This window comes from Triticum urartu, chromosome 2A (assembly GCF_056163025.1).
Source record: "Triticum urartu cultivar PI428250 chromosome 2A, HENAU_Tu73, whole genome shotgun sequence".
Lineage (NCBI taxonomy): Eukaryota > Viridiplantae > Streptophyta > Magnoliopsida > Poales > Poaceae > Triticum > Triticum urartu.
Window position 1 is genome coordinate 708,654,250 of NC_141874.1, and position 26,244 is coordinate 708,680,493.

At 43.5% G+C, this 26,244-nt stretch overlaps 1 pseudogene; it reads left to right on the plus strand.

The window, feature by feature from the left end:
* The first annotated feature begins 22,703 nt into the window (after nt 1-22,703).
* Nucleotides 22,704-23,605, plus strand: LOC125525018 (indole-3-acetic acid-induced protein ARG7 pseudogene; annotated as a pseudogene).
* Nucleotides 23,606-26,244: the final 2,639 nt, after the last annotated feature.

Sequence of the window (26,244 nt, forward strand, 5' to 3'; positions counted from 1 at the left end):
AATAACACGGTAATATATGAACTGCATGTCCGATAACTTACGAATAAACACCGTAAATTTTTTGACTGTAAGTGCATCTAGTGCCCCTTAGTGATTTTGGTGTATTGAAAACTTATAGGTTAAGGGACTAATGCGTTTGTGAGTGTACACAGGTCTATAAGTCTATGAGGAGTTTGATATTTACAGGAAAAGTCGACCCCTAAAAATGAATATCTTCGACTGAAGATTTTGGTATTTCTGAAGACTTTCATGAAGACTTTGAAACTGAAGAAATTGGTGTGTCCGTGAAGACTTGATATTCATGCGAGGAATATGAAGCTTGAAGACTTTCGTTTTCATAGTTTTGTTTTTCTCTTTCTTGAGTCATAGGAAACACCGTACTGTTAAAAGGGGTCGAGAAAATACTAAGGAAAATTTTCCATGTGATGCTCAACTCAAAATCCTACACCTACCAATCCCTTCGAGTGAAGCCATTCAAAATCTCATACAGTTCAGTCAATTTCTTCAGCGACAGAGACGAAGTTCTTCTGGTCTCTGAGGAATTTGTCCTGACTGAGGAGTTAGGAATTTGCCAGTGCGGATTGCCTACATAGTGAGGAACATGATAGCCCTGAGGATTTTACTACTCAAAATTTCGACCGTTGCTGTGCTATGCGCCAGCTGTCCCAAAATATCTATCCACCTAACGGTCATATTATTGAAGGGCATTTATGTCTTATCATGTCGGGCTGCTCCCTAGGCTATAAATAGCCGCCCCCTACAACCACTAGCTGGTTGGCTGCTCCGAGAAAAAATGACACTTGTCATTTGAGAGCAACCCATCCTCTGAGGACTTTGAGCGAAAATCATTAAGTGAGGAAAAACCAAAAACCCAAAACCCAAACACCTACAAAGCCCAAGTGATTGAGCATCACTGAAGAGATTGATCCTGCGTGGATCCGACGCTTGTTACCTTTGAAGACTGTACTTCTTCCAGACGGTTAGGCGTCATGGTCTAGAGCATGCAAGAGGAATTGTGGATCGCCGAGTGACCGAGTTTGTGAAGGTTTGGAAGTCGCCTGAAAACTTACCACGAGTGATTGGACGAGGTCTGTGTGACCTTAGTTCAAGGAGAATACGCTGAGGATTGGGTGTCCGGGACTGTGTGTCCTCGAGTTTAAATACTCAGCCGTTCCAACCAGACGTACAACTGAGACAGCAGTTGGAACTGGTCTACCAAATCATTGTCTTCACCAAGCTTACTGGTTCTATTTCCTCAACTGTTTCATTTCCTCATAACTGTGTTGTGTGCTTGTTCATATCTGTGTTTGAAGACTTTGACTGAAGACTTTCTCAATTTCCTCAGTTCAATTCCTTCAGTCTGTTTGTCTTCATCCTGTGTTATCCTGTGATTACGCTTTCTGTACTCTGTGCCTGTCTTCATTTCATCATGATGACTATGCTTGTATTCTGTTATGTTTACTTTTGAGTACTTATTCCGCTGCTAGTAGTTCTTCGCTAAGGAATTTCCTCACCAGCAAATTCCTCAGTGAAGAATTTCATAAAAATCGCCTATTCACCCCCCTCTAGTCGATATAACACACTTTCATTGACCAACGGAAAACAAAGTTGTTGAAAAACAAATCCAATCCCCGAGGTAACTTGTGCAAAAATAGCACGGTAATATGTGAACCGCATACCCGACAACTTACCAGAAATACCACAGTAACTTTTTTGACCGGGAGAAAGAACATACCCCGATAACTAATGTGAAAATAAATATGGTAAATATGAACCGCATACCCTATAACTTATGTACAAATACCGTGGAAACTTTTAACCAAGGGGAAAAAGTTTTTGAGAAACATCCCCCGATAAGTTATGTGAAAATAGCACGGTAATATATGAATCACGTACCTACTAAATTATGTACAAACACCCGCGGTAACTTTTGACCCATGGGGGGGGGGGTTGCTGATAAATATAACCCCGGTAACTTATGTGGAAATAGCACGGTAAGTTGCATACCACAGGCTTGGTAACTTATGTAGCCGAGGCGTGGTAACTTTTGATCCGAAAAAAAGATTCGTCGAAACATACCAACATGAGATCTAGTTTCGAAGATCTCATCGTGACGAATATTTTATGTGAAAACGGTTTTTGCATCGGACCAACGGTTTAAGCTACAGAACATTTTAAATTTTTGAAATAGGAGAGAATCTAAGATGACATCAACTTTTCTGTCCTCTAGTGCATGTATGTAATTAGAAAAAGGGATGAACGATGGAAGAGAGTTAGCCACACCCTTTTTTTTATCCTAATGCATGCATGCGTGTATTTATATGGGAGGAAGGAGGAGTGTGGTAGTTTTGCTATCCACCACGCATGGGCTAAATATCACAGTCCTTTTAGTAAAGGTACCCATGACTAAAAAAATTTAGTCTCAAGACTAGTTTTAACCCCTTTTTAGTCACGGGTGCTTGAAACTTTAACCTCTTAAAAAGACTATTTTTAATCAGACTAAAAAGAGTTCCTTAGATCCAAACACTCTCTGAGTCGTAAGAAGAATCAGTGGAAATCCGTAGCGTGGGCAGGAAGCGTGTCTTGTGAACCGAGGGCAGTAAACCGATATCACGGCTTTGATCAGGTGTCAGATTATTCTTCAGGCAGTGAAAGGCGGCGGCCGGCCTGGTGCTCCGCATTGGAATTGGAAAGGGAAAATTCTTGTGGCAGTTAACGAAAGGCAAAGCTTCATCACCGGCCGGATGGATCAAGACATGTACTAGTACTAATTAACAACAGTTGTACTACTAACTTGCAATGGACTGTACCTGCACCACACTACTATAGCTAGCTTGTAATCAATTATTATTAGTGGTAGTCCTCGGGCGACAAAGCTTGTTGGAGGCGTTGCACGATCACCCTAAGCTAGGGTCCTCAAGCTACACCATGCATGCATGCATGCATGAAGGATGATTGGTATAACTTTTGAAGAGAAAAACGGTGTTAAGTTACAACGACATTGCCAAGCGAAAGCTCTACAAGTACATCTATGCGTACATATACACGGCATTGCAATGCTCGAGCCTTTCCGTGAAAAACTAGCACTCATGCAACACCAATAAAAATTAGGCCTCTTTTGGTTCATTGGATAAGATTATTATAAAAATAGGAATCTTGTAGGAGATGAGATGACATGTATCTCAAATCCTATGAGTAGGAATAAGAAATAAGATGTCATTTGGTTGACATCAAAGAATTTTTTCATTGAGTCTAGGCACTTTTTTATTTTCCTATGAAATGTGGAGGATAGGAACCAATCCTATGTAGGAATAGGAATCCATTCCTATAAACCAAAGGACTCTAAAGGAAAAAATCCTATAAGAATCCTATCCTCTAGAATTCCTATGAAATTATGTTGTATGAATAGGAAAATCATAAGAAGTGAGATGACATGCATTTCAATTCCTATAGAGAAAAAGATGTCATTTGATGCATAGGATAGGAATTTTCCATTGAGTCTTAGCTAATATTTTTTTTTCTTCAAAATGTGAAAGATTAATTCCTATTCTATATAAGAATAGGAATACATTCTTACAAACCAAAGGGCATCAAAGAAAATTTTCCTATGCAAATCCTATCTTATAGAAATCCTATAACATTCCTACAATCCAAACGAGGTCAAGAGGCAAGCTTGGAGGGAGGCGTGCTGCGTGGCCCGAAATCCGCTTGGCGATCCTCCGGAAGCTACGACTCCGCTCTTCTCCGGCGATGATACGTCGCGCAAAGTAGGAAGGGATGATGCCAAAACCCGGCCGGGGAGCACATGCATGCGGCCGGGATCGATGACCGTCGGACAGCGCCGGGCCACATGCACGAGCGCGAGGATCCAGTCCACCGGGCAAGGCATGGGCAACGATCAACGATTCTTCAGCATTCTCTTCCCGAGCACACGCCGATGTGATGTGAACATTTCCATGTGAGCCTGCGTAAACGCTAGCAACTGTACCCAGACGCATGCACGTCTTGACCGATACTGTACGCAGCACATGTGTTTTCCATTTTTCATGAATCGTATTGTACGTGAGTAGGCTATCCTCTGACCGGACTGGCCCGGCACGCGTTGGCCAAGAGCCAAAGTATGGAGCGGTAGACAAACTTTTTTAGAACGAAGGGTTGTAAAAAGCCCGACTTTGAATTAACAAAACCACCAACAGACCAGAAGTTACAACAAACGACCCAAATTACATCAACCAAAACGATACAATAGGGAACACTCAAAAGCAAACACGGACTACAACTTGCAAAAGGCCGAGCACTCCACACTAGGATCATATATTGTGGAACGGAGCAGCAGACCAGGACATAGCTGGCCTTCGAAGATGGACCTTGCTCCAGGAACACCTAGGAAAGAAGGGAACACAACATCTTCCTTCTCTATCATCGAAGAGGGACCCTACCCCCTCTCCATGGCTCGTAAGCGCCGCACCGTCGGGATTTCAAGAAGCTCACTTTCGAGCTTGGAGAATGCCGCCCTCACATCGTAAGGTGGACATAGGGTGACCATTTCGATTGGGAAATTCCTAGCCGGCCGCTCCGCCATAGTCGACGCCCAACTAGTTGGAGAAGGCAAGCTTCAAGGAATCGGACGTCAAAGAGGAGGCAGCTGCGTAACAAGCAGAGACTCGAGAGGCAAGGGGAGCAGAGCACCGCCTTTGAGAAGAACCTGGTGTCTTCGGTTTACGCCATGTCACTGCCGCCGTGAAGGGGAACCCTATCCCCTTCCGTCAGGATTGAGACGCTCGAGTAGTATATAAGAGGAAAACATGCATAATTTTACAAGAATATGTAATATGTCATCCATTTCCAAAGTCAAGGAGCAACTTTTAGATTTGTTTTTGTTTCAAGTCAGATGACCTGACATACCAAAAATGAGCACTACTGACATCCGTTTGTGACTATAGAGTGTCAACAGAACAATGTAAATATTTAAACACCGAAGCATACGAGACAAATGGAAAATGTAAGAATGAGGACTTTTATTCCAGGCCAAAAGGTTCTCTCTCTCTCTCTCTCTCTCTCTATATATATATATATATATATATATAGAACCATTTGTATGTATATATTTTTGAAAAATATAAATTAAATGCATAAATATGTTTCAAAATATATAAATTAAATGGATACACAGTGTTGTGATGTTGCCCAAGTTGTATTATGAAAAGTGGGAGTATTGTGGTCATACAACAATATATACATTATTTCATTCGTTCAATATTTTCATAGGTTGTAAAAAGAATAGATTAAATCTAGTTATAATTGAAAAGCATCATTGAATTGTGTCTAGTCCATGGACATGCAATCCTAAAATTGTTCTTAATATCATGATGTAAACAGGTGATAACTAAAGATGGAAAAAAGTAATCAATGGATACAGTCAATATCATGGTATGATCAATCAACAACTCAAGGCTGAGAAAAATTAAATCAAGGAATGGTTAAATCAACGGATGATTCACAGATGAGGTCGCTAACCAAAGGCTTGTGTAAAGATGCTAATGGCGTTGATAAGGTATTGTGGAATTTCTAAGACTTGATTATGTACTGCAGATACTCACCCTAATGACTACTAAAATGGAATATATCACACACAAATATCAATGCCATTTAACCAACATTCAAAGGTGAAATCTTAACACCAAAATGTTTTTCTTAAAGCAGAGAGTGTATATTACAACCGTTATTGCCAATAAAAATAAATGCTGACAAAAAATATCATAAATCCAGGACATCCATCTGATTGCCTAGCTCAAGGGTTATATGCACCGAAGATGCTACAACAACATCATCATCGGTCATGCACACAAATATATGCTTAAATTTCTTCCATAAGTGCCACCCATTAGTAGTGCCGTTAGCTTAAATTTCTTCCTCAATGGGCAATCAAGATTATGCTCCGCGGAATTTTGCATGGAATTCCTTATTATTTAAGAAGTGAATATCACATCTCATAAAATAATCCAATGAACAGACAAGCAAAAAAATGAAAGAAAAAAAAGCATAGTATATATATAAGCTATAAAAGACAATCATCTTGGTCAGTCCACATAATTGACATGACAGACATTGGAAGCTTTTAAGAAAATAGGTACATGCATAATAGGAGTCTTCTATCAACATCCATTCTTAAAACGTATACATGCATCAGAAATACATGCTTCCACCCATCCACATCAAGAACAGAAGGACAATATATAAACAAAAACACTAACAAAGTGGGGCTAACCTTGCTGATTGCTATTGTAGGTTAGCATAGCTATGGAAGGCAGTAGGTGCAGGGGCATGCGGAATATGCAGTGGAGAAACCTGGGCAAGTGGAGATGCTCAGATTTCTCGTCCGTTTAACACACTACAGCCTAGAGACTAAACATCGTGCAGGGGCGGTGGTCAATGCCGGAGAACGTCTCGTCAATGGAGTCATCCCGACGGTCGTGAACGCGAAGGAAGGGATCAAGAACGATCAGTCAGTATAACTTCCTTTAGTCTGAACGGCAGATCATGATCGTTGAATCAGAACAAGATCAACACATCCTTTGAAGGAAATATGCCCTAGAGGCAATAATAAAGTTATTATTTATTTCCTTATATCATGATAAATGTTTATTATTCATGCTATAATTGTATTAACCGGAAACATAATACATGTGTGAGTACATAGACAAACAGAGTGTCACTAGTAAGGCTCTACTTGACTAGCTCGTTAATCAAAGATGGTTATGTTTCCTAACCATGAACAATGAGTTGTTATTTGATTAACGAGATCACATCATTGAGAGAATGATCTGATTGACATGACCCATTCCATTAGCTTAGCACCCGATCGTTTAGTATGTTGCTATTGCTTTCTTCATGACTTATACATGTTCCTATAACTATGAGATTATGCAACTCCCGTTTACCGGAGGAACACTTTGGGTACTACCAAACGTCACAACGTAACTGGGTGATTATAAAGGAGTACTACAGGTGTCTCCAAAGGTACATGTTGGGTTGGCGTATTTCGAGATTAGGTTTTGTCACTCCGATGGTCGGAGAGGTATCTCTGGGCCCTCTCGGTAATGCACATCACATAAGCCTTGCAAGCATTGCAACTAATGAGTTAGTTGCGAGATGATGTATTACAGAACGAGTAAAGAGACTTGCCGGTAACGAGATTGAACTAGGTATTGGATACCGACGATCGAATCTCGGGCAAGTAACATACCGATGACAAAGGGAACAACGTATGTTGTTATGCGGTCTGACCGATAAAGATCTTCATAGAATATGTAGGAGCCAATATGGGCATCCAGGTCCCGCTATTGGTTATTGACCGGAGACGTGTCTCGGTCATGTCTACATTGTTCTCGAACCCGTAGGGTCCGCACGCTTAAGGTTACGATGACAGTTATATTATGAGTTTACATGTTTTGATGTACCGAAGGAGTTCGGAGTCCCGGATGAGATCGGGGACATGACGAGGAGTCTCGAAATGGTTGAGACATAAAGATTCATGTATTGGATGATATGGTTAGGCCAAGGGGTCAAGCCCATGAGGCTTTAGGTCGGTGCAAAAGGAGTTTTGCGGAGGCCAGGGGGCCAAACGCCGGAGACCCTGGCGTCTGGCCCTGGGCCAGACGCCGAGGCCCATGGCGTCTGGGCTAGATGCCAAGGATTGTGGCGTTTGGTCCTGGAGTCCGAGTGGGACTCTTGCCTTTCGGGCAAAACCGACTTTGAGGAGGCTTTTGCTCCAAGTTTCGACCCCGGGGCTCAACATATAAATAGAGGGGCAGGGCTAGCACCAAAGACACAACAAGTTGATCCACGTGATCTATTTCTTAGCCGTGTGCGGTGCCCCAGCCACCATATTCCTCGATAATACTGTAGCTGAGTTTAGGCGAAGCCCTGCTGCTGTAGTGCACCAAGATCGTCACCACGCCATCGTGCTGACGGAACTCTTCCCCGACACTTTGCTGGATCGGAGTCCGGGGATCGTCATCGAGCTGAACGTGTGTTCGAACTCGGAGGTGCCATAGTTTCGGTACTTGATCGGTTGGATCGTGAAGACGAACGACTACTTCCTCTACGTTGCGTCAACGCTTCCGCAGTCGGTCTGCGTGGGTACGTAGACAACACTCTCCCCTCTCGTTGCTATGCATCACATGATCTTGCGTGTGCGTAGGAATTTTTTTGAAATTACTACGAAACCCATCAGTGGTATCAGAGCCAGGTTATTTATGTTGATGTTATATGCACGAGTAGAACACAAGTGAGTTGTGGGCGATATAAGTCATACTGCCTACCAGCATGTCATACTTTGGTACGGCGGCATTGTTGGACGAGATGACCCGGACCAACATTACGCGTACGCTTACGCGAGACCGGTTTCCCCAACGTGCTTTGCACATAGGTGGCTTGCGGGCGACTGTCTCTCCAACTTTAGTTGAACCAAGTATGGCTACGCCCGGTCCTTGCGAAGGTTAAAACGGAGTCTATTTGACAAACTATCGTTGTGGTTTTGATGCGTAGGTGAGATTGGTTCTTGCTTAAGCCCGTAGCAGCCACGTAAAACTTGCAACAACAAAGTAGAGGACGTCTAACTTGTTTTTGCAGGGCATGTTGTGATGTGATATGGTCAAGACATGATGCTGAATTTTATTGTATGAGATGATCATGTTTTTTAACCGAGTTATCGGCAACTGGCAGGAGCCTTATGGTTGTCGTTTTATTGTATGCAATGCAATCGCGATGTAATGCTTTACTTTATTACTAAGCGGTAGTGATAGTCGTGGAAGCATAAGATTGGCGAGACGACAACGATGCTACGATGGAGATCAAGGTGTCGCGCCGGTGACGATGGTGATCACGACGGTGCTTCGAAGATGGAGATCACAAGCACAAGATGATGATGGCCATATCATATCACTTATATTGATTGCATGTGATGTTTATCTTTTATGCATCTTATCTTGCTTTGATTGACGGTAGCGTTATAAGATGATCTCTCACTAAATTATCAAGAAGTGTTCTCCCTGAGTATGCACCGTTGCCAAAGTTCGTCGTGCCCAAACACCACGTGATGATCGGGTGTGATAAGCTCTACGTCCATCTACAATGGGTGCAAGCCAGTTTTTGCACACGCAGAATACTCAGGTTAAACTTGACGAGCCTAGCATATGTAGATATGGCCTCGGAACACGGAGACCGAAAGGTCGAGCGTGAATCATATAGTAGATATGATCAACATAACGATGTTCACCATTGAAAACTACTCCATCTCACGTGATGATCGGTTATCGTTTAGTTGATTTGGATCACGTGATCACTTAAAGGATTAGAGGGATGTCTATCTAAGTGGGAGTTCTTAAGTAATATGATTAAATTGAACTTAAATTTATCATGAACTTAGTCCTGGCAGTATTTTGCAAATCATGTTGTAGATCAATAGCTCGCGTGGTTGCTTCCCTGTGTTTATTTTGATATGTTCCTAGAGAAAATTGTGTTGAAAGATGTTAGTAGCAAAGATGCGGATTGGATCCGTGATCTGAGGTTAATCCTCATTGCTGCACAGAAGAATTATGTCCTTGATGCACCGCTAGGTGACGGGCCTATTGCAGGAGCAGATGCAGACGTTATGAACGTTTGGCTAGCTCAATATGATGACTACTTGATAGTTTAGTGCACCATGCTTAACAGCTTAGAATCGGGACTTCAAAGACGTTTTGAACGTCATGGAGCATATGAGATGTTCCAGGAGTTGAAGTTAATATTTCAAGAAAATACCCGAGTTGAGAGATATGAAGTCTCCAACAAGTTCTATAGCTAAAAGATGGAGGAGAATCGCTCAACTAGTGAGCATGTGCTCAGATTGTCTCGGTACTACAATCGCTTGAATCAAGTGGGAGTTAATCTTCCAGATAAGATAGTGATTGACAGAATTCTCTAGTCACCATTACCAAGTTAGTAGAACTTCATGATGAACTATGATATGCAAGGGATAACGGAAACGAATCCCGAGCTTTTCGTGATGATGAAATCGATGAAGGTAGAAATCAAGAAAGAGCATCAAGTGTTGATGGTTGACAAGATCACTAGTTTCAAGAAAAGGGCAAAGGGAAGAAGGAGAACTTCAAGAAGAACGGCAAGCAAGTTGCTGCTCAAGCGAAGAAGCCCAAGTCTGGTCCTAAGCCTGAAACTAAGTGTTTATACTGCAAAGGGACTGGTCACTGGAAGCGGAACTACCCCAAGTGATTGGCAGATAAGAAGGATGGCAAAGTGAACATAAGTATATTTGATATACATGTTATTGATGTGTACTTTACTAGTGTTTATAGCAACCCCTCGGTATTTGATATTAGTTCAGTTGCTAAGATTAGTAACTCGAAATGGGAGTTGCAGAATAAATAGAGACTAGTTAAGGGTGAAGTGACGATGTGTGTTGGAAGTGGTTCCAAGATTGATATGATCATCATCACACACTCCCTGTACTTTCGGGATTAGTGTTGAACCTGAATAAGTGTTATTTGGTGTTTGCGTTGAGCATGAATATGATTTGATCATGTTTATTGTAATACGGTTATTCATTTAAAGAGAATAAATTGTTGTTCTGTTTATATGAATAAAACCTTATATGGTTACACACCAAATGAAAATAGTTCGTTGGATCTCGATCGTAGTGATACACATAATCAAACCAAAAGATACAAAGTTAATAATGATAGTGCAACTTATTTGTAGCACTGCCGTTTAGGTCATATTGGTGTAAAGCGCATGAAGAAACTCCATGCTGATGGGCTTTTGGAATCACTTGATTATGAATCAGTTGATGCTTGCGAACCATGCCTCATGGGCAAGATGACTAAGACTCTGTTCTTCGGAACAATGGAGCGAGCAACAAGATTTGTTGGATATCATAAATACTGATGTATGTGGTCCGATGAATATTGAGGCTCGCGACAAGTATCATTATTTTCTGATCTTCACAGATGATTTGAGCAGATATGAGTATATCTACTTGATGAAACATAAGTCTGAAACATTTGAAAAGTTCAAAGAATTTCAGAGTGAAGTGAAAAATCATCGTAACAAGAAAATAAAGTTTCTACGATCTGATCGTAGAGAAGAGTATTTGAGTTACGAGTTTGGCCTTCAGTTAAAAACAATGTGAAATAGTTTCACAAACTCATGCCACATGGAACACCACAGACCGTACTTTATTGGATATAGTGCAATCTATGATGTCTCTTACCGATCTACCACTATCGTTTTGGGGTTATGCATTAGAGACAGCTGCATTCACGTTAAATAGGGCACCATGTAAATCCGTTGAGATGACACCATATGAACTATGGTTTGGCAAGAAACCTAAGCTTTCGTTTCTTAAAGTTTGGGACTGCGATGCTTATGTGAAAAAAGGTTTCAACATGATAAGCTCAAACCCAAACTGAAGGAGTAAATCTTCATAGGATATCCAAAGGAAACTATTGGATACACCTTCTATCACAGATCCGAAGGCAAGACTTTTGTTGCTAAATTCGGAGTTTTTCTAGAGAAGGAGTTTCTCTCGAAAGAAGTGAGTGGGAGGAAAGTAGAACTTGATGAGGTAACTGTACCTGCTCCCTTATTGGAAAGTAGTTCATCACAGAAATCTGTTCCTGTGACTACTATACCAATTAGTGGGGAAGCTAATGATGATGATCATGTAACTTCAGATCAAGTTACTACCAAATCTCGTAGGTAAACCAGAGTGAGATCCGCACCAGAGTGATACGGTAATCCTGTTCTGGAAGTCATGTTACTAGACCATGACGAACTTGCGAACTATGAGGAAGCGATGATGAGCCCAGATTCCGCGAAATGGTTTGAGGCCATGAAATCTGAGATATGATCCATGTATGAGAATAAAGTATGGACTTTGATGGATTTGCCCGATGATCGGCAAGCCATAGAAAATAAATGGATCTTCAAGAGGAAGACGGACGCTGATAGTAGTGTTACTATCTACAAAGCTAGAATTGTCGCAAAAGGTTTTTGACAAGTTCAAGGTGTTGACTACGATGAGATTTTCTCACTCGTATCTATGCTTAAGTCTGTCCGAATCATGTTAGCAATTGCCGCATTTTATGAAATGTGGCAAATGGATAAACAAAACTGCATTCCTTAATGGATTTACTAAAGAAGAGTTGTATACGATGCAACTAGAAGGTTTTGTCGATCCTAAAGGTGTTAACTAAATAAGCAAGCTCCAGCGATCCATCTATGGACTGGTGCAAGAATCTCGGAGTTGGAATATACGCTTTGATAAGTTGATCAAAGCATATAGTTTTATACAGACTTGCGGTGAAGCCTGTATTTACAAGAAAAGTGAGTGGGAGCACTACAACATTTCTGATAAGTATATGTGATTGACATATTGTTGATCGGAAATAATGTAGAATTATTCTGTAAAGCATAAAGGAGTGTTTGAAAGGAATTTTTCAAAGAAAGACTTCGGTGAAGCTGCTTACATATTGAGCTTCAAGATCTATAGAGATAGTTCAAGACGTTTGATAAGTTTTTTCAATGAGTACATACCTTGAAAAGATTTTGAAGTAGTTCAAAATGGAGCGGTCAAAGAAAGAGTTCTTGCCTGTATTACAAGGTGTGAAGTTGAGTAAGACTCAAAGCCCGACCACGGCAGAAGATAGAAAGAGAATGAAAGTCATTCCCTATGCCTTGGCCATAGGTTCTATAAAGTATGTCATGCTGTATACCAGATCTATTGTATACCCTGCACTGATTTGGCAAGGGAGTACAATAGTGATCTAGGAGTAGATCACTGGACAGCGGTCAGAATTATCCTTAGTAAAATAAGGATATGTTTCTCGATTATGGACGTGACAAAAGGGTTCGTCGTAAACGGTTACGTCGATGCAAGTTTTTGACACTGATCCAGATGATTCTAAGTCTCAATCTGGATACATATTGAAAGTGGGAGCAATTAGCTAGAGTAGCTCCGTGCAGAGCATTGTAGACATAGAATTTTGCAAAATACATACGGATCTGAATTTGGCAGGCCCGTTGACTAAGATTCTCTCACAAGCAAAACATGATCACACCTTAGTACTCTTTGGGTGTTAATCACATAGCGATGTGAACTAGATTACTGACTCTAGTAAAACCCTTTGGGTGTTGATCACATATCGATGTGAACTATGGGTGTTAATCACATGGTGATGTGAACTATTGCTGTTAAATTACATGGCGATGTGAACTAGATTATTGACTCTAGTGCAAGTGGGAGACTGAAGGAAATATGCCCTAGAGGCAATAATAAAGTTATTATTTATTTCCTTATATCATGATAAATGTTTATTATTCATGCTAGAATTGTATTAACCGGAAAAATAATACATGTGTGAATACATAGACAAACAGAGTGTCACTAGTATGCCTCTACTTGACTAGCTCGTTAATCAAAGATGGTTATGTTTCCTAACCATGAACAATGAGTTGTTATTTGATTAACGGGATCACATCATTGAGAGAATGATCTGATTGACATGACCCATTCCATTAGCTTAGCACCCAATCGTTTAGTATGTTGCTATTGCTTTCTTCATGACTTATATATGTTCCTATAACTATGAGATTATGCAACTCCCGTTTACCGGAGGAACACTTTGGGTACTACCAAACGTCACAACGTAACTGGGTGATTATAAAGGAGTACTACAGGTGTCTCCAAAGGTACATGTTGGGTTGGCGTATTTCGAGATTAGGTTTTGTCACTCCGATTGTCGGAGAGGTATCTCTGGGCCCTCTCGGTAATGCACATCACATAAGCCTTGCAAGCATTGCAAGCATTGCAACTAATGAGTTAGTTGCGAGATGATGTATTACAGAACGAGTAAAAAGACTTGCCGGTAACGAGATTGAACTAGGTATTGGATACCGACGATCGAATCTCGGGCAAGTAACATACCGATGACAAAGGGAACAACGTATGTTGTTATGCGGTCTGACCGATAAAGATCTTCGTAGAATATGTAGGAGCCAATATGGGCATCCAGGTCCCGCTATTGGTTATTGACCGGAGATGTGTCTCGGTCATGTCTACATTGTTCTCGAACCCGTAGGGTCTGCACGCTTAAGGTTACGATGACAGTTATATTATGAGTTTACATGTTTTGATGTACCGAAGGAGTTCGGAGTCCCGGATGAGATCGGGGACATGACAAGGAGTCTCGAAATGGTCGAGACGTAAAGATTCATGTATTGGATGATATGGTTAGGCCAAGGGGTCAAGCCCATGAGGCTTTAGGTCGGTGCAAAAGGAGTTTTGCGGAGGCCAGGGGGCCAAACGCCGGAGACCCTGGCGTCTGGCCCTGGGCCAGACGCCGAGGCCCATGGCGTCTGGGCCAGACGCCAAGGATTGTGGCGTTTGGTCCTGGAGTCCGAGTGGGACTCTTGCCTTTCGGACAAAACCGACTTTGAGGAGGCTTTTGCTCCAAGTTTCGACCCCGGGGCTCAACATATAAATAGAGGGGCAGGGCTAGCACCAAAGACACAACAAGTTGATCCACGTGATCTATTTCTTAGCCGTGTGCGGTACCCCAGCCACCATATTCCTCGATAATACTGTAGCGGAGTTTAGGCGAAGCCCTGCTGCTGTAGTGCATCAAGATCGTCACCACGCCATCGCGCTGACGGAACTCTTCCCCGACACTTTGCTGGATCGGAGTCCGGGGATCGTCATCGAGCTGAACGTGTGCTCGAACTCGGAGGTTCCGTAGTTTCGGTACTTGATCGGTTGGATCGTGAAGACGAACGACTAATTCCTCTACGTTGCGTCAACGCTTCCGCAGTCGGTCTGCGTGGGTACGTAGACAACACTCTCCCCTCTCGTTGCTATGCATCACATGATCTTGCGTGTGCGTAGGAATTTTTTTGAAATTACTACGAAACCCATCATCCTTATATGTGCTAGGCTCCACCAGTGGCTTGCTACTGTCATTATCACTGCAACATGATGAAGATGCATATCTTGGTGAGGTCACAAATTCTGAGTATGGTTCTTTAGATATATCACTTCCAGGCTTCCAGCATCAGATCTTGTTATCCTTCTTCTATTGTCAGGTCCAGAGCAAGGTGGTGGCTGGTGGGGTGTATGATGAGCTTGTGAAACTTGACGACACCCTAACACAATCTCAAGAATCATCACCATCGCTCTTTACACTCTCAGTGTCCAGCCCACGATAGATGGTCTGTTTTGGAATGAACTATGTATTCAGATGTCCAGGAGTATCAGAATAAAATAAATAATATCAGTTCTCAGGGTTTTTCTTTCCCTAGAGGGGTATTTCGTTTCTGAAACACGATTGAATGAACACAAGCGTCAACCATAAGTATAAAATGCAAGTACTTCCAGGATGATCTTGATTAGTATACTTCCAAACTCCTCCACAAGAGGAGGTATGTTGCGTGCCATTTAAGGCAGGATAGGCGTCAGATAAGAACTTCTATGTGATTGTAAATGCTGCAGCATGTAGTCGCAATTAACACATAGCACTCATGGAGGCATAATGTGAGGTACACTACACAATTTTAAAGTTTCCTTGTACAGACACACCAAACAAGCCAGTTTGAAGAAGTTTGAACTCTTAACAAAAAAACAGAGATGTTCTCATCATTCAGATTTTTGACTAATTGTTTGTCTGATTTGCAAATACTACCTCTGCATACAAGCCAAAAGAAAAATTACCTTAGCTGATGCCTATTGCACATTGAAAAGAAGGCAACAAAACGGTACAAAATGCTCCGGGCTGCATGGAAAATCTAAAACAAAGAGTCAATGTAAGTTGCATAATATACTAATTGAAAAAATTAGTAGGCATGCAAACAAATTTATGTTACCTGGTACAGAAGATCTTTCCAGAGTGATCCCCAAATGGTAGTTTCAGATATAAGTGCACGTGTTCTGGATGCAGAACCAACTTGATATAACGAACTTAATGTTGACCAGGTCTGTCTAAAACATCAACAATATTATCAAAGAAGTATGCTACAAAACTTGCTAGTGCAGTGATAAGTCGGAAAGGTGCGGCTAGTATCTCTCCGACGAACCAAATTACAGGGTACAAGACTGAATTGGCTGCAGTAAATAAAATGCAAACAAAAATATTAGTAAGTCACTAGAATAATAAAAAGGCAAAGGGAGAAAGAAACAAATCATTTGGGAGACTACAGTAACCATACCAATATTACATATCGTACTGAAGATGAACCAAAATGGCCAAATGATAACCACACTGTATGATGTCTCCATCGCTACCATTGCAGCTGAACTGAGATATTCAACTATTTCTGCACACACATTCCATAGTGGCAGGGTACATTCAAGAACCTCCAACAGTGGCCCCATAATTGGCTTTGTCAATACACTAAGAACAGACTTAGTAGCATTGAACTCTGCCTTGTATGCTGAAGTAAAATGTACAAGAAATTGTATATCAGCACCCGAGTCCAATAGCATTGAACTCTGCCTTGTATGCTGAAGCTTATTGTTTGTGAGTGACTGAAAGTATTACCATCAGCACCGGAGTGTATCCAAGGCATGTGTATCTATTACACCTCAAATATAAAATTAGCTTCCATGCAAAAGAAAAACTTAGCTTAAACAAATTGTACTCTACAATACCTAATATTGTACTATTTTGAAGATCTCTGGAGCAGGTTTTTCATTCCTTGGTTGTGTGTCTAAGTGTACAGATTAATTAGATCATACCACTCAACTATAATAAAATAAATTAGTGTAACCTGTGTGGTGGGAGAGAAGTACCACTCGCCGAAGCATAGGAACGGCCTGGGTAATGACGTCCTTGACAACTACAAATCACAATGTCAAAGCACATCTGCCTGATCACTAATTGAAGTGTGCTCTTCGCTGCAGCATACAGTGGCCACCAGGACACGGAGGGCTATCTCCCCTATCTATATATTGTCATAACATTCGGATATCAAAATCCTGGAATGGTATAGACATGACCTCCAAGAGAACTATTGGAAAAGTCTTACTATACTCCTTATTTATGCATGTAAGCCAACACAAACATGAACACCATGTCCAGTGATCCCTCCATCAGTTCAAAAAGCCATTCCCTATTTTTGACCTCTATTGGAAGCCCGCCTCAGCCCGTCGATGCGTCAGCTGAGACTGAGCTGCTCGTCAGTGCTTGTCGATGGCGGCTCCATCTTTTTGGTGAATAGAAATCTCCGTCTCCATCTTTTGGTGAATATAAATCTCCGACTCCGCTTCCTCCAGAAAGCTCACCGTCTACCACCTATGCTTCTGCGATGATGGTCATTGTGCTGCATCAAGGAAAAATGAAATAGTTGGATAAACTTTTAGGTATCAGCAGAAGTAGATTGAACTGGAAATCTTAAACATGCAATATGAAAAACAAAGTAAATATTCAACTTCTACAAAAGATACGACTAATCTAGTAAAGTAATTTGGAATGTCGGCTTAACTAACTCTTTACTATTAACTATATTGTGAAGAACCCAATTTTTTACCATAAATAGAAACAAAAAAACTTTCAATGTATCAGATAAAGTAAACAGATAAATAACTCTTTCCCATCCGAAATTCCATAAGATCCAGATCCATTCATGAAAATAATGTGCCTATCACAAATTTGTCATCTATTATATGAAACAATGGTGCATGGCAGCAGATGTGCTAGAGAGAGGGCTGCTTCAGGGCGATCTTATTGGTTGTCAGCAGTCAACACCAACCTTAAAAAATAGTAATTATAATCACAAACTTCATGTATTTACGTGAAAAGAATTATAATCAGCAGGGAACAGGATTATAGTAGACAAAAGCTTCAGACCCGATTGAAATCACAGACAGTTCAATTTTCTATATTTGGTCTTCACAAGTATGAAAAATGGAGAATGAATGCAGGCCTTTGTTTACACATGACATCAATCTGGCTTACAAAATTGGTCCACAGGAGACCGAGATGCTGGGTTAGAATGTTTTTAGATTGATTGTAGGGTGGATGCAGTAAAACATGACCATGACAAACACCGTGACAGTATTTTAAAGCAGTATATACAAGCTATATGATTCATGACCTAATTATCTAAGAGCAATCCAAATGAACTTGACATATTAATAGCAGCAAAGTTTCCATGGCATGCAGAAACAGAGCATGTTGCTGGATCAACAATACAACAACATACAGTATATGCTTGATTTTGGTTTGGATTCCGAAAATCTGTACGCTGTTTGTAATTCAGAAATTCATTGCTTCGTTCATGCACTCCAAATTAAAGATTATCCATCACTACGTTGGATAAAGCTAAGCCATTTCAATCATCCTGCCAGCTTAAGCAGCAACATGTTCAGCAATTGGCTCAAATTATGAAGAAAAGACTAACAAACATAGCGAACACCATGTCAAACACAAACACCATGACAAACTAAAACAATGAGAATTCACAAAGGGCATGATCGAAAGGGACATGACAAGCACCACCACCAATTATTTTCAGCAAGTGACTTATCTCAGATCAATTCAAATAAACTGACCAAATTAACAGCAGCATGCTGCCTTGGCATGCAGAAACAGATAAGCATGCTGTTACAACTACCTATGACAGCTATATAGGCTACAGTAAAACGCACTGCTTGGCTGTTGTGGCCTGGTGGTATTATAGGACTCCATCAGGAGGTCCCTAGAGATAAACACGTAAAGAACACCCAAGGATGCTTACTGCCCGTAATACACAAAATCAGAGAAAACTAATTGTGAATACTGCCAGAAACTTAAGAATAAAATTCTCGCATAAAAATAAATTTGCTACTTTCTAAATACCATTGGAATCTTAGAATCAACTTGTTGTGAAGAAATAGCAGAATAGCAGACAGTGAGACAGGGGACAGAAACAATAGCTCAAACGGGGGATCAGCATGATGTTACTTGATGAGTACCAAACCAAGATGCGTAACCATGATAGCTGGTGTTGAACTCAGATATACACACTAAATGTTCTGTTATGCCAAAATAAACGCATTAGAATCTTTTTGTAATTAAGGTTGCTCTGCCATTGCTAATTATGATGTTGTGCTATACTACTATTTCATATAGATGGAGGTCAGGGAGGAGAGCAGCAGCCTGTTGTTGCGATTTTGTTCATGCTTCTGTTTGGTTACCACTACACATCTATAAAAAGAACACACGGAACATAAGGCTGCTACTTGCTGCTTTCAAGGGGATACATACCTTTGTTGTAGTCGCCGCGGGAAATATTGGACGGCTTGACGGATGTTTTTGTTCCTCAAATAAGCCTTGCTAGAAATGAGATCGAGACAGATAAAAACTGGCACCCATGGTAGGGTCAGAGAATCGGAAAGCAGAAATGGTTAGTCATGATAGCAGAATAGCATGACGACGGACTGCTGGATGATGTAGAGCTTGACTTTCTCAAATGAGATGTGTGTAATCTGTAAATTTTAATAGACATTTTATAAGCAGGAAAATCTCTATTTTGGAGAGTCAAATCAGCTCCAACTACATAATGGACGTCACGCAACAACTACAGATTCCAATTCATCCAATTGATGGAAAAACACCCCTAAAAACATGGTGCTAAGGGATAGGAGCATGGTAGCCTAGGAGAATGCATACGTCAGCTTACATGTGCAGGATAGATAGCAGGGCAAGTCGCACACTTTGTAAAGTGATGACGTCATAACAGTGTAGAGTTATTTTACAGCTAACATCAACTCAATCACCCTATGTAGATTCTATTGTTATTGTCCTTCCCTTGTTTGTCTTCAGTTCTTTTTCCTTTCATTTTCTTCTTTTTTTGTCTTTCCCCACAATTGATAATTCTTTCGTTTCTTGACACAACAAAAAATTAAAGTAGGGACAAACCTTGCTGCTTCAGGTTACAAAAAAAATGAAGTCAATCTATTAATCAATTTGTCATGTTGGAAGTAGTGCTAGATAGATTCCTGCCTAGGTTTATTAGGTATTTGACCCTTCTCATTATTTAAACTGGCAATAAGCCTCCGATTTATGGATGGTGTAAAACTTGGGAACAAATAATATAGAAACACAATATCGGCATTGTTTATTTAGCATAAAAATATTGCAAAAGTTCGTTACCTTCTTACATGGTTCCACTATCAGCTCAGTCCAATCCTCGTAGCCTTGTTGACAAATTCCATTCTTGTAGGCCTGTCAACATATTCCATTAGCACCATTTCAATTTTCCCAGTACCACTCTCTCATCTTCACAAAGATTCCATACAACTACTGAAGCTAAACTCGTAGGGCTGTGAACTAAACCCCTGATACATTTTGTAATATTGATGTGTTTGAGGCCAAACTTTAGTACATTCCCACCAGTCTTTGGAGTTGCAGTTAAGCTGCGAAAACAATCATGAAAACATAAACTATACAATTTTGAAAACTGCGCATGAAACTAGTCCATAGCTGCGACCATAGCAGTATGCATATTCAAATTAGCAAGCGAGATTTGACAAGACTCGCTAGGAAAGCAATGATCTCAAAATGCACATGCTGGCTGAATAATATAGTATACATGACAACCATAGGTGTTCACAGTTGTAATGGTAACCATTGTATATAACTATATATACATAGTATATTATGCATAACTTCTCATCATTCAATATATTTCAGATGCAAATAGTGACACCTTTCTAGAAATTGTTTTAGTTTGGTAGGTCTTTAGCGCCTTGTTTTAGGTGACCATCTCCTATCACATATCACAGGTAAAATTCCACCCTTCCAGGTCGCCCTGCCATGGCCCTACTTAAGCTCCTTCTCGTTCTTACTCCGGTTCCAATTAAGCAAACCCCCCCTTCTCCCAAATATTGTCTAATCTTAAAAAATATCATCAGCACATCATGCAGCAGGAGAAAACCCATGCCAAATGTACAACTGCAGGAGTGCCGAATAACAATGCTTTCAGCCAATCTATACTATTCAGAGAAAAAATCGACAAATTGAAAAAGCTTGCATGATGGACGGGACAAAATGATATACCTCTCCTCAAATATAACTTAGAGATAAGTTCGTACACCTGTACATATACCTTCGGATATATCCTTCAGGCTCACGTTCAGGTTTAGGATCAGGGTCCTGGAAATGAGTTGCAATAAGAAAATCAGTGAGAAATTTACTCCCAACAAAGAAAAAAAATCAACAAAAGCCAAAATCAATGCCGAACTCGTCACCAGCATGCTGCACTTACTCCCTAAAAAACATCCTACACTTATCGAGACAGCATACCCTCGCAAAAAAAAATACTGAGACAGCATACCAATTCTTCCTCTCCTCTAATATGGCGACTTGGCGAGATGTCGTGTGTGGCGAGTGCGACCTGCCTGCTGGAAAGAGCTGTCGAGGGAGGGCACGAAGAGGACCCTTTGTCAGCGAGCAGAGGAAGAGGCGAACGCAATCACACATGTATCGATCCATCGATGTATAACTATTCTCGTCATCAAAATCAATTACCAGGTAATTCAGTAATACTGATGAACCTACTATGTCACAAGAACAACTAATTTATTCAGTAGAACACTAGTATTTGTTAACACTCTTGGTTGATACAGAGAACGAAGATAATGGTTTCTTTTACAATATATTACAAGTATAACAAGAAGATGTAGTACATCAAAGACAATGGTTTCTTTAACAATCTTTGACGCAGCTTCTTTAGTTGAGAGGACGCAACTTCTTCAGGGGAGAAATCCCTTCATTAAAAAAAAAGAAACACGAGACCGTACCGGCGCTCGCCGCTCGGGGATGCCTGCTGAGACGCTGCTTTGCTGTCCCTTGGTCCTCGCCGAACCTCTTTGTCACATTGTCCAGGAACTTGCTCAACGCCGAATCTTGGATTGGTGAGTCTAGCACGCAGCAGACCACATCGACGCCCACCTTGTCCCGGCAACCGCGGTGCGACTCCTCCATCCAGCGCACCATGAAACGACACAGAGCTGGTCACCCCGGGCGGAGATCGCCACAGCGGGCGTCGTCGAGGGTGGGGCACGTGGCGGCCGAGACGAAGAAGGATCGCTCGATTGACCGGACGGCTGGTCCTGTCCTTGCACGACTGCTCCTGCCGCCTCCCCTTGCACGTGAAGGTCGGCACCGCTTGTGCCCTCGCCGGCCGGCGGCTGCGGCGGATGGGAGCGGTGCTGCCAGCCGGGCCACTGTGCCGGGGGAGGCATGGCCAGGCGCGCCTCTGCCGGTGGTCGCCGGATCCAGCGCCAGGACATGGGTCCACGCGGACCACACCGCCATCAGATGGGCTCATCGGCGGCGGCAGTTTGCGGCGGATGGGAGCAGTGCTGCCAGCCGGGCCACTGTGCCGGGGGAGGCATGGCCAGGCACGCCTCTGCCGGTGGTCGCCGGATCCAGCGCCAGGACATGGGTCCACGCGGACCACACCGCCTTCAGATGGGCTCCTCGGCGGCGGCAGTCTGCGGCGAACGGGAGCGGTGCTGCCAGCCGGGCCACTGGACCATTGGATCTTGATGATGGATGAATATGATTGTTTGGATCTGCCTTTTTTTTCCTTTTATAGTGGTAGTAGATAGTAGATAAAACCTCCTGCCCGCCACCTACAGGAAGCCATCTCTTCCTCTGCCCACCCAACAACATCAGCCTCAGACCAGCAGCTCAGCTCTCAACTGCCGTCGATGGCGAAATGCAGCAACATCCACAACATCGTCTTGCTCCGGCAGACCCTGCGGCGCTGGCGGTCCCGTGCCGCGGCGCGCGCTGCTGCGGATGACGGCGCGGTGTCGGTGCCGGCGGGGCACGTGGCGGTGTGCGTGGGCGGGGCGTCGCGGCGGTTCGTGGTGCGGGCGGCGCACCTGAACCACCCCGTGTTCCGGGAGCTGCTCCGGCTGGCGGAGGAGGAATATGGGTTCCCGTCCGGCGCGTGCGGCCCCATCGCGCTCCCCTGCGACGAGGACCACTTCCGGGACGTCCTACGCCGCGTCTCCTCCGAGGAGCGCCGCAGCGTGTCAGCCGTCAGCAGCCGCGATGTCGCCACGCGGCCGTTGCTGCCGAGGGTGGCGGCGGAGGAGCTCGTGTGGTGACTGCTGACGGATCAATGGGCATAGGCCATTCGGCATACGTGCTCTGTTCTCACATGAGGTAGCCCTGGCGATTTGACTCCGGCGGTGGCAGCGGTGGCAGCAGCAACTGGAAGACTCCGCCCGCCCACCGGCGTGCACGGCAAGCGCCGGAGGCCCGCATATCTTATTGACGGACGTGGTCCGGTGCCTGGTGTAGCGGCCAGCTTCGCCCCGAAACACGAGCCGGTGACGATGCCGCGCGTGAGCAACGGAGGCTCTGTACGGCTTGACAAGTTGACTGTAGTTAGAAGAAATTTGTAGTGATTAGTTCAAGATGAAGATGACAATTTTTGTGATTGTCGTAATTAATCGGTTGCATTCCTTGCCGGTAATGATAAAGAATTGCTAATGTCTTGGCTCTCCATGGACCATGGGTGTCATTAGCTGTTGTATTATCCGTTTTGCTAACTCTCCATCGACTAAGAACTTTCTTATGTGCAAGATTCATAGCTTTATAAACTTCGAGATCCACATGTTAAGGATAACCCCGGCCGAGATCAATGTAATGTTTTAAGAGTGTTTTTTTTTTTTGAAAATAAAGATAACCCAGCCTTTGCATCGAAAGATGCACACAGCCATTTTATTATTTTATTTTATTTTAGTTTTGCCGGAATTTTTTCGATCTATACATCTTCAATCATAACAGGCGCGCCACCGTCATCGCCCCTCCCTCGTTAGAGCCGAGCAAAACTTGTTGTAGTAGACAGTTGGGAAGTCGTCGTGCTAAGGCATCGTAGGACCAACACACTAGAATAACAATCGCTGCTGAGGGAGTCCTGGATTAGGGGTGTCCAGATGGCCGGACTATATCTTCGGCCGGACTCCTGAACTATGAAGATACAAGATTAAAGACTTCGTCCCGCGTCCGGAAGGGACTTTCTTTGGCGTGGAAGGCAAGCTTGTATATACGGATATGTAGATCTCGTAACATTGTAACCGACTCTTTGTAACCCTAGCCCTCCCCGGTGTCTATATAAACCGGAGAGTTTTAGTCCGTAGGACGAACAACAATCATACCATAGGCTAGCTTTTAGGGTTTAGCCTCTCTGATCTCGTGGTAGATCTACTCTTATACTACCCATATCATCAATATTAATCAAGTAGGACGTAGGGTTTTACCTCCATCAAGAGGGCCCGAACCTGGGTAAAATATCGTGTCCCCTGCCTCCTGTTACCATCCGACCTAGACGCACAGTTCGGGACCCCCTACCCGAGATCCGCCGGTTCTGACACCGACATTGGTGCTTTCATTGAGAGTTCCTCTGTGTCGTCACTTTTAGGCCCGATGGCTTCTCCGATCATCAACAGCGATGCGATCCAGGGTGAGACTTTTCTCCTCGGACAGGTCTTCGTATTCGGCGGCTTTGCACTGCGGGCCAATTCGTTTGGTCATCTGGAGCAGATCGAAAGCTACGCCCCTGGCCATCAGGTCAGATTTGGAAGTTTGAACTACACGGCCGACATCCGCGGAGACTTGATCTACGACGGATTCGAGCCACAGCCGAGCGCGCCGCACTGTCATGATGGGCATGATTTAGCTCTGCCGCCGAACAGTGCCCTGGAGGCCGCACCCGTGTCCGCTCCGACCCCTAGCTCGGAGCCGATTACACCAACCGAGGATGGGTGGTTAGACACCGCCTCGGGGGCTGCAATCTCTACGGCGATCGAGCCGAACACCAGCCCTATTCTCTGCGAAGCCCGTGACTTCAAGGAGCCGGACTCCTCTCCGAACTCTGAGCCCTCTGCGCCCCGACTGATCGAACCCGATTGGGCGCCGATCATGGAGTTCACCGCCGCGGACATCTTTCGGCACTCGCCCTTCGGCGATATTCTGAATTCACTAAAGTCTCTCTCTTTGTCAGGAGAGCCTTGGCCGGACTATGGTCGGCAAGGTTGGGATGCGGATGATGAAGAAATTCAAAGCCCACCCACCACCCACTTCGTAGCCACTGTCGATCATTTAACCGACATGCTCGACTTCGACTCCGAAGACATCGACGGTATGGACGCCGATGCAGGAGACGATCAAGAATCAGCGCCTATAGGGCACTGGAAAGCCACCTCGTCGTATGATATATACATGGTGGACACCCCAAAAGAAGGCAATGGCGATGGAACAGCAGAGGATGACCCCTCCAAGAAGCAGCCTAAGCGCCGGCGCCAGCGGCGCCGCTCTAAATCCCGCCAAAACAAAAACGGTGATTCCGGCACGGGGGATAATAACACCCCGGACAGTGCCGAAGACAACCACCTCCAGCAAGTTTAAGCACAGGAGGATAGAGAAGTCAGCCCTCATGAGAGAGCGGCAAACAGAGAGGTCGAGGACGATAATTATATGCCTCCCTCCGAAGACGCGGCAAGCCTCGACGACGATGAATTTGTCGTGCCGGAGGATCCCGTCGAACAAGAGCGTTTCAAACGCAGGCTTATGGCCACGGCGAGCAGCCTCAAGAAAAAACAGCAACAACTTAGAGCTGATCAAGATTTGCTAGCCGACAGATGGACTGAAGTCCTTGTGGCCGAAGAGTATGAACTCGAACGCCCCTCCAAGAGCTACCCAAAACGCATGTTGCTACCCCAATTAGAGGAGGAAGCACCTAAATCACCAGCGCATGATGCGTCCGACCGGCCACCCCGTGGCCGCGACAGAGAGGCCTCTCGGCCCTCCACTCAAGCCGCACCCCGGTGCCGCTCAAAAACTACCAAGGCATGGGAAAATGCGCCAGACCTGCGAGATATATTGGAGGATAAGGCAAGGCAAACAAGATCGATCTACGGATCACGTGGGCGCCCCACGGCACGAGACGGTACTCGTCGCGCCAGATACAGTAAATCCGGCCGGGCTGAACACAGTAGACAAAGCTCGTTTGAGCTGCGTCGTGATGTAGCCCAATACAGAGGCGCCGCACACCCACTATGCTTCACAGATGAAGTAATGGATCATCAAATCCCCAAGGGTTTCAAACCCGTGAACATCGAATCATACGATGGCACAACAGATCTTGCGCTATGGATCGAGGACTATCTCCTTCATATCCAGATGGCCCGCGGTG